Genomic DNA, 8,042 nt, shown 5'->3' with positions numbered 1-8,042 from the left:
GGTATATTCATCTACATTTCACATTAAACTTGTAAAGATAAGTTTAAACGTTTTTTAAAATCCTCAGTGCTTTTGATTGTACCTGGCAAGGCTGCAGCAGGACGCAGCACCTGCGTAATTTGCCATCACTGATGTATACCCAGAAAGAAGAACTAGAGCCTTTTTAAACTCATATTGTCTTAGATCATATCAGAGCCAGCGGTGCATGTCTAACGGTTTCACTTTAGAGAAGACTACCGTGGTGCCAGAGCTGTGCTCGTGCCGTGCCAAGCCATGGCGTGGGAGAAATTCCCTCAGGATATAACCGTATTATCACCCATTTCTAGCGAACAGTCACAAAAACAGACTAAAGCGGTAAAAGTGTTGCTTCATTTCTCCAAAACTAAGGCACAAACGGAAATGTGAAACATCTGTCAAACAGTGATGTCTAATGCATATCATGCATCCTTCTCCCAGATAACTGTTTGTTTTGCACAAGAGTTCAATTTATTTTGATTCCTCCAGAGATCTAGGATCCAGAGACTAGTTTTATACTTAATTTAAGGTTTTATCTTTCAAAGAAAATGAGCAGTACTGTATTCTAATTCAAGTTCACAGATTAAAGCTCCTGAGAGCGGTTTGTTTTAACTGAGACATATCCAACAAAAATATTTTTTTGTATATTTTAGAATGTTCTCCTCCAAAACACTTGATGTTGAACATTTTTAGCAAGCCAAAAAGAAAATTCACATGAAGGAATCGATAAGGGAATCTATAAAGAATTGAATCGATAAGAAGAATCGATAACGGCATCAATATCGATAAAATCTTATCAAATCCCAACCCTCATAGAGAGTATTTGGCACACTTTTAGGTAATTACTTTCTATTGACTGTGAACTTGAATTAGAATACAGTACTGCTCATTTTCTTTAAAAGATAAAACCTTAAATTAAGTATAAAACTAGTCTCTGGATCCTAGATCTCTGGAGGAATCAAAATAAATTGAACTCTTGTGCAAAATAAACAGTTAATGGGCAACAAGATGCATGATATGCATTAGACATCACTGTTTGACAGATGTTTCACATTTCCGTTTGTGCCTTATTTTTGGAGAAATGAGGCAACAATTTTACCGCTTTAGTCTGTTTTTGTGACTGTTCGACAGAAATGGGTGATAATACGGTAATATCCTGAGGGAATTACTCCCACGCCATGGCTTGGCATGGCGTGAGCACAGTTCTGGCACCACGGTAGTCTTCTCTAAAGTGAAACTGTTAGACATGCACCGCTGGCTCTGATGTGATCTAAGACAACGTGAGTTTAAAAACAATCTAATTCCTCTTTCTGGGTATACATCGGTGATGACAAATGATTACACACACTCACAGGTGCAGCCATGCCAGGTACAATCAAAAGCACTGAGGGTTTTGAAAAACGTTTAAACTCATCTTTACAAGTTTAATGTGAAATGTAGATGAAATTACCCACTGCTTGTTGGTCATTTTATGCTCTTGAGTATTCTGTAACTTGTAATAAGATCATCGTAAACACTCGGCAGGACGGAGCTCGCCATTTATTCTTATGTTATTTACATGATTTTTAAAAGGTGGGGGAAAACTTCAAACCATTCTATAAAGAGTCATAATTGTGTTTTATGTAAAAGAAGCTCTCAGATTAAGTCTTTAGCTGGAAAATAAATAAACCTGCTCACCATGGAGCTCTGTTTGTCTACCTGACACTGGATTACATCCAAAAACACGTCTGAGTATGGTCAAAGGTTAAATGGTGTATGTCTGAAGCGGATGTATCCAGTAGCCTACAGAAAGGATATATGTGTATCCTGTTTAAAGGGTGGTAACACTATAATCCTGCTCTCCTGTACTTTGAGATGGAAGCTGACAATGGAGCGCCTCAGCAAGTGAGAGGGAAAACAGTAAAGCGCTTTGTTCTCCACATCAAATTACAGCAGATGAATATTCACTTATTCCTTGTACTGTAGTATTTATGCATATTAATGCACCAAATTTTATTTAATACTTCTAAACAAATAACTACCAAAACCAGTTTCCTTTCTGACATTAAAATTATATTTTTATTGAGCTGGTAATGATAATTACAACAGAGCCATCTGCAGGTATTTATACATAACCCCACATTAAGTCAGGCTATTCAACACTTTAATTTATACCAGGTAAAGCCATTAGGGGCCTTGATTGTGTTGACTTTTGCAACTACTGACAGCAGAAAGTGCTTCGTCTCATCTATTACTGATCTTGTCCTTTACCAATAAAACAATCCTGTTTTATTGTAAGAGCCAAGAACGTAACTCATTAAGAATATATGTGGAACAAAATGTAAAATACAGCTGTTTGTTATTTAGATCGATCAACACTGATGCTGTGGCCAGGCCTGGGCCCTCGAGAATCACAGTGAATGGACCGTCCTAAGTTATTATTAATAATGATAATAATAATAATAATAATAATAATAATAATAACAGCTTGGACTTATATAGCGCCTTTCATGAGACCCAAGGTCGCTTTACAGAAGAGTGGAAAACAAGACACAACACACTGAAGACAAACAATAAGTTGAGTGTATGTGGGGGGCAGGTTTAAGAGAGACTGTAAGCTGTGGTGATCAGGTGGTGCTTGAGGAGTTTTTTAAACATTTTCGAGGATGGAGCATTGCAGATGTTTTCAGAAACAGAGTTCCAGAAGATGGGGGCTGTAGTCCTGAAGGCTCTGTCCCCGTAGGTGCGAAGTTTGGTGGTGGGAACTATGAGAAGGCCAACGTCTGAGGACCGGAGGCTCTGGATTGGGGTATGTGGCTGAAGAGGTCAGAGAGGTACTAGAGATGGGTCATGAGCAAAAGCTGCGGCTCTGAGAGCCGACGCTTTGTAGTGAATCAGAAGAGCCGACTCACGTAGAGTGAGAGCCGGCTCCCATTTTTTTTCCTTTAGCTGTTTAGCTCTCATAGTGCTCAGCCATTTCCCACCCATTTTTTTTTTTTTTTGCATATTCTGAAACAATTTTTGCCACTTATTTTAACTCATTTTGCTTATTTGTACAATTATTTAATAACTTTCCCCTTACTTTTGTGCACATGATGAGGATTTAGTCAATGACCCCATCCACATTATCATTACCTAAAAAGGATATTTTGTTTAAAGAAGAAGATTTGTATTTCAAGTTTATATTGTACCAAAGCACAGATGAATAAACCAAAATTTTTGTTGCTTTGATAAAAGTGGTTATTATTCAGGTTAAATATTGGCCAGTACACTCTTGTAAATGAGATTATTGATCTCAATGAGGTTTTCCTGGTTAAATATAATTAAAATATATAAATAAAATATAAAAATATGATTATAAAAGATTAACTTTACAACGGACCTTGTCTTTCCTGAACTCCACAGGCCCCTATTTGGCTGGGCCCCTTTGCTCCTGCTTATTGGTAACCTGTGGCAGCAATAAAAGACTTTAAAATACCAATATAGAAAAAAAAAATCTATTATGTTGCAAAGGGATTAATTTGCTTTTATGAGTCTTGGAGATAAATCAGTAGTAATTTCAGTCTGTTTTATAAAAATTCTTCACAGGAGCTTTAAGTTTTTAAAATGATCCAAACTGAACGTAGGCCTCTTCTTCAAAATAAGGTGGTCAATTTATACATCGCTGTTTTTGTCTGCTATCCAAAGCTGCTCATGTGGGAGCAGAACAGTCTTATTTGGCAGCGCATCATCGATGAACACGCCAAAGTTGTGCCTCTCCCACACACCACCCAGCTCCTGTAGGTGTGTGTCACCTGCTCGTGGTGTTAAGGTCACACAAGTGAACATTATGTTCAAAGAACCTCTGGGTGTCACAGAACAGTCAATACTGGGCCGGGTGGTGAGGGGAACAAGGCTCTATTGTGTAAGCATTGTTTACTGTAAGATATGAAATGTTTCAGTGGACACAAAACAAACTGGAGTGTGTTTACAGGACCAGTTTCCTGACAGACGAAGAAGTCTGATGAAATGGCTTTGTGCTGGTCAGACTAAAGCTGGATAAAAGTGAAATTCATCCCAAAGATTGTGTTACTATTACTGAATGATCACTGAATAATTGTTATCAACATGATAGTAAGTATAGGCTTACATGTAAATTATTTTATTTACCAATTTAACATGGAACTGGAGAAAAAATACATAATAAGGCAGTAAAGGTGAAATATTTTAACAGATTCAGATACTTCCATTATAGTTCTTATTGTTCCGTCTTAGAAAAACTAGCAGTTTTTATTTACCAAGCTTGATTATGTTCTTATATGTTCTTTAAATTTCAAAAATCATCTATATAATGTGAATGCAAGTGAGGAATCATATTACCAGAGGAGTTTTATATTCACATTAGGTCTCAAGTTCACATGGAGCTAATTATAACTTAAATGAAACCACAGTGGTGGATGGAATTATCGTAGTCATATTACTCTGAAGCATTTAAGGACAGTCTCAGTGCAACACAAGTGGTGTGAATAGTCATGGAACACTGCCACCTAGTGGTTTAATCAGTGTAAAGCAGTTAAAGATCCCCACCTTGTTACATGGGGAATGACTGAGATATATCTAGATTAAGATATCAGGGTAAATGTGTCTTCAGCTAAGCACTAGGCACTAGGTGAATCAGACAAACAATTCTAAAAGCTGTTCTTAATTTATTCATAGCTTTACTGATCTACTGTAATCATTTATAATCAATATTTAATGAACTAAGTCACAGAACAACAATCAGTCAATACTCCTGAATTGTTAACTACCTGTTACTTTCCAAGCCTGAACAACTTTAATGTTTATGAACTATCAGCAAAATATCTCTATTTCTTCTTGGAAATTTTCAGCATAAGCTAGATGAGATAAGGTCTTAGCTCTAAAAATGAGGCCTGAACGCCACTACTGAAAACCACAGACCTGCTTCATGTATGTTTCTTCAAACTGAAAATGCAGGGAATAAAAACAAAAAAGAAAGCAACTTCCTGTTATCCTGTTATCCTAGATTTGTTCGTACCAGTTTGAATGCTTACCTTCCAGTTGCTGGGTCAGGATTGTTTTCTTTTAATTTAACTCTGGCATTATTACCACATGTAACCTATCTTTTTTTGTACAGGTGTGTAATTTAACATTGTATCTTAAAGCAACAGGAGAGAAACAACATGTAAAAAAAAATCATCCATCCTTCTTTTTCTGCTTGTTGGGGTCAGGTCACAGTGGTAACAGGAAAAGAGAGTCTCTAAGGCTGAGCCCAGACACCCTCCTGAGGAATCTCATTTTGACCGCTTATATCCGCAATCTCATTCTTTCATTCATTACTCCAAGCTCCTTACCAAAGGTGAGGGATGGATCATAGATTGACCAATAAGTCAACAGCTTTGCCTTCCGGCTCAGCTCCTTCTTCACCATAACAGTCCGGTACAACTGCAACACTGCTGATCCGGCACTGATCTGCCTGACAATCTCACAGTCCATTCTAAGCTCACTAGTAAAAAGAAGATCCCAAGATACTTGGTCTAAGAAGTTATTCCCACCCGGAGGGGGCAATCTACCATTTTCTGGTAGAGAACCATGGCCTCAGACTTGGCGGTGCAAACTGCCCCGGTGCGTACTGGAAGACCCCAGCTGAGGAAACCATAGGACCACATCATCTGCAAACAGCAGAGATGAAATTCTGAGGGTCACCACACTGAAACCCTCCTCCCCCCTGACTGTTGGCAGAGGCCAACATGTACCTGAACGTGCACTAATCCAAATGCAGGTAAGCTAAAAGACTCTCATTCCTAATGGCTCTTTGCCAATGGTCCCTTTTAATGTCTTTATGTATGTATCTTATGGAGCTGCATGTATTCATGTAAACGGCTGAATCTTTCACCCAAACATTTCCTTCCAGCCACAAGTTAAAATTTACGGGTGATGTGGTCGGTAGATGTGTGAAGATGGCATGATGAAACAGCTTCATTCTGTTTTCATTTTTTTTCTTTTCTACCTTGTCACTGATACAAAGACTCAGGCCAGTGGCAGACTCAGATTGTTTGGGAGCACCTTCTGTATGCAGCGGGGCAGAAGCCCACAAACAGTTATCGTACATTAAAATCTTCCCCCTTAAAGGGCACTGTCAAATTTTTGTCTGCATGGATGGCAAACTAGAGGGCATTTGTCAAATTCTGTCTACTTAAGGGGCACCATGGAGGGCACTTTGTCAAAATGTGTTCATTTATGGGGGGTTTTGTCAAATTTCTTTACCTAGAGGGCACAAATTTGATTCACTTACAAGGCACCCAAGAGGGTAGTCTATCCTGTTGATATACCAAAAAGGCATCCAAGATGGCACCCTTGCAGCATTTTCGTCTTTTTTTTTAAACATAAGAGCACCTTGGAAGGCAATCACCCCTTCTGCATCCCTGTGGGTCCACCAGTGTCACAGGCTGTGAGGAGTGTGTAAACAGGCAATACAAGAGGATTTTCTTGGTAGCTTATCATGAGTTTTTTAGGTGAAAAAGCTCCAGGAAGTTGTTTGCAAGAAGGTGACTGGGGTTGTTTTCACCTAATTCTGACAGACTATCTTGTTTTAAGGATAGATTAGTGTTTGATTGTACAGTACAATGCATTACAATGTAGCAGAATGAAACAATGGGTAGACACAGTGCTAGCTTCAGTCACACAGACAAAGCCATTTCAGAAAGTGTGTGTGAAGACATCACAACATGCTAACAAGTCAGGCCTGCGTGTCAGACCACCTGCGTGAGCACCACGTCTCATGCCTGATATCCACTGAGAATCTTCCGATTAGAAGGCTGGTCTGTTTGTATCAATTTTGCTCTCATGATTAGAAACAGCACTTATTTGTGCAAAATCTTTTGATTCTGAATTCTTCTCGGCTCATTTCGGCTATACGATGAATCAAGCCACTTGCTTGTACGTGAAGTTACTGAGGTAAATCTTGTGGAGAAAGAGCGCTGTGACAGCATGGAAACAAAGCCAACACGCAGCACACACACACGCATGCCTGGTATGAAAGCCATGATGGCACAGGCCGGAGCTGATATGCACAGCAGCCAATGTCCCATTCATTACTCCTCTGTTAGGCCATTTTCTCTCTGCCGCCCTGAGCCCTGCACTTTGTTCTCTGATAACTAGGTTGAGTACTCCAAGTGGGCTTTGACACCAGAGGGAAGAGACTGTCCAGGGAAGAGGCTAGTGAGGAGCAGAGTGTGTCTGTAGCCCCGTTGACAGAGTGTGAAGGACTCATTACATGAAACCATGGCAGCTGAGACCTTGTCAGACAGATGTGTTGGGTCAAATGACCGCGTGTGTCTGTGGTATCATATTAACTCATATTAAGTGGTGGTCAGAGAGGTGAAGAGCTGTCACACTCAGGGGTGAATATCCAGTCTAGTTTACTGTGTTGAAGGCACTGGAACCTTTTAAAGGTCAAAGATCATGCCCCCATGACAATCAGTGTGTGCTGTTATCAGGGATGTCTGTGAGTTCCACAACAAAGCTGTCCAAGTGACCCACAACAACACTGTAAGCTTTTATTGGACCTTTATTGCGTAGTACTCAAAGGAGGAGTTCTTACTGAGCTATAATGTGGTCAGGCATTACTCTGACCCTCAAAGGTTGGTAATGTTAGCATTAGCTCTCTACAGATTGCGATTACACTGCAGCATCGCGACAAAGCTTTAGTATCATTACATCTTCATTCACACATATGCATTCACACTGGAATAATGTTGGTGTCCAAGTGTGTAGTTTCACACACACATAGTGCCCCCCTTTCCCCCACTGTTCCCCCTCCATGCACACAGGCAAGACTACATGCTCTACTATATCGTGCTCTTTTGAAATGCTGAATCAGCAGATAGTTATCTCAGAAACCCTAATCCTTTTCCAGTCTTATTGTTCCCCTCTACCCCCACACACAACAAGGCTTATGTTTCCCTTTTGTCCCCCACCACTCTATGATCGGTATGTCAGTGCTGGAGTTTTCTAACTGAGTTTCTATAAACAAACTTGTAATTTGTTAC

Source organism: Cheilinus undulatus, linkage group 13 (genome assembly GCF_018320785.1).
Source record: "Cheilinus undulatus linkage group 13, ASM1832078v1, whole genome shotgun sequence".
Lineage (NCBI taxonomy): Eukaryota > Metazoa > Chordata > Actinopteri > Labriformes > Labridae > Cheilinus > Cheilinus undulatus.
Note: the sequence above shows the minus strand (reverse complement) of the source record.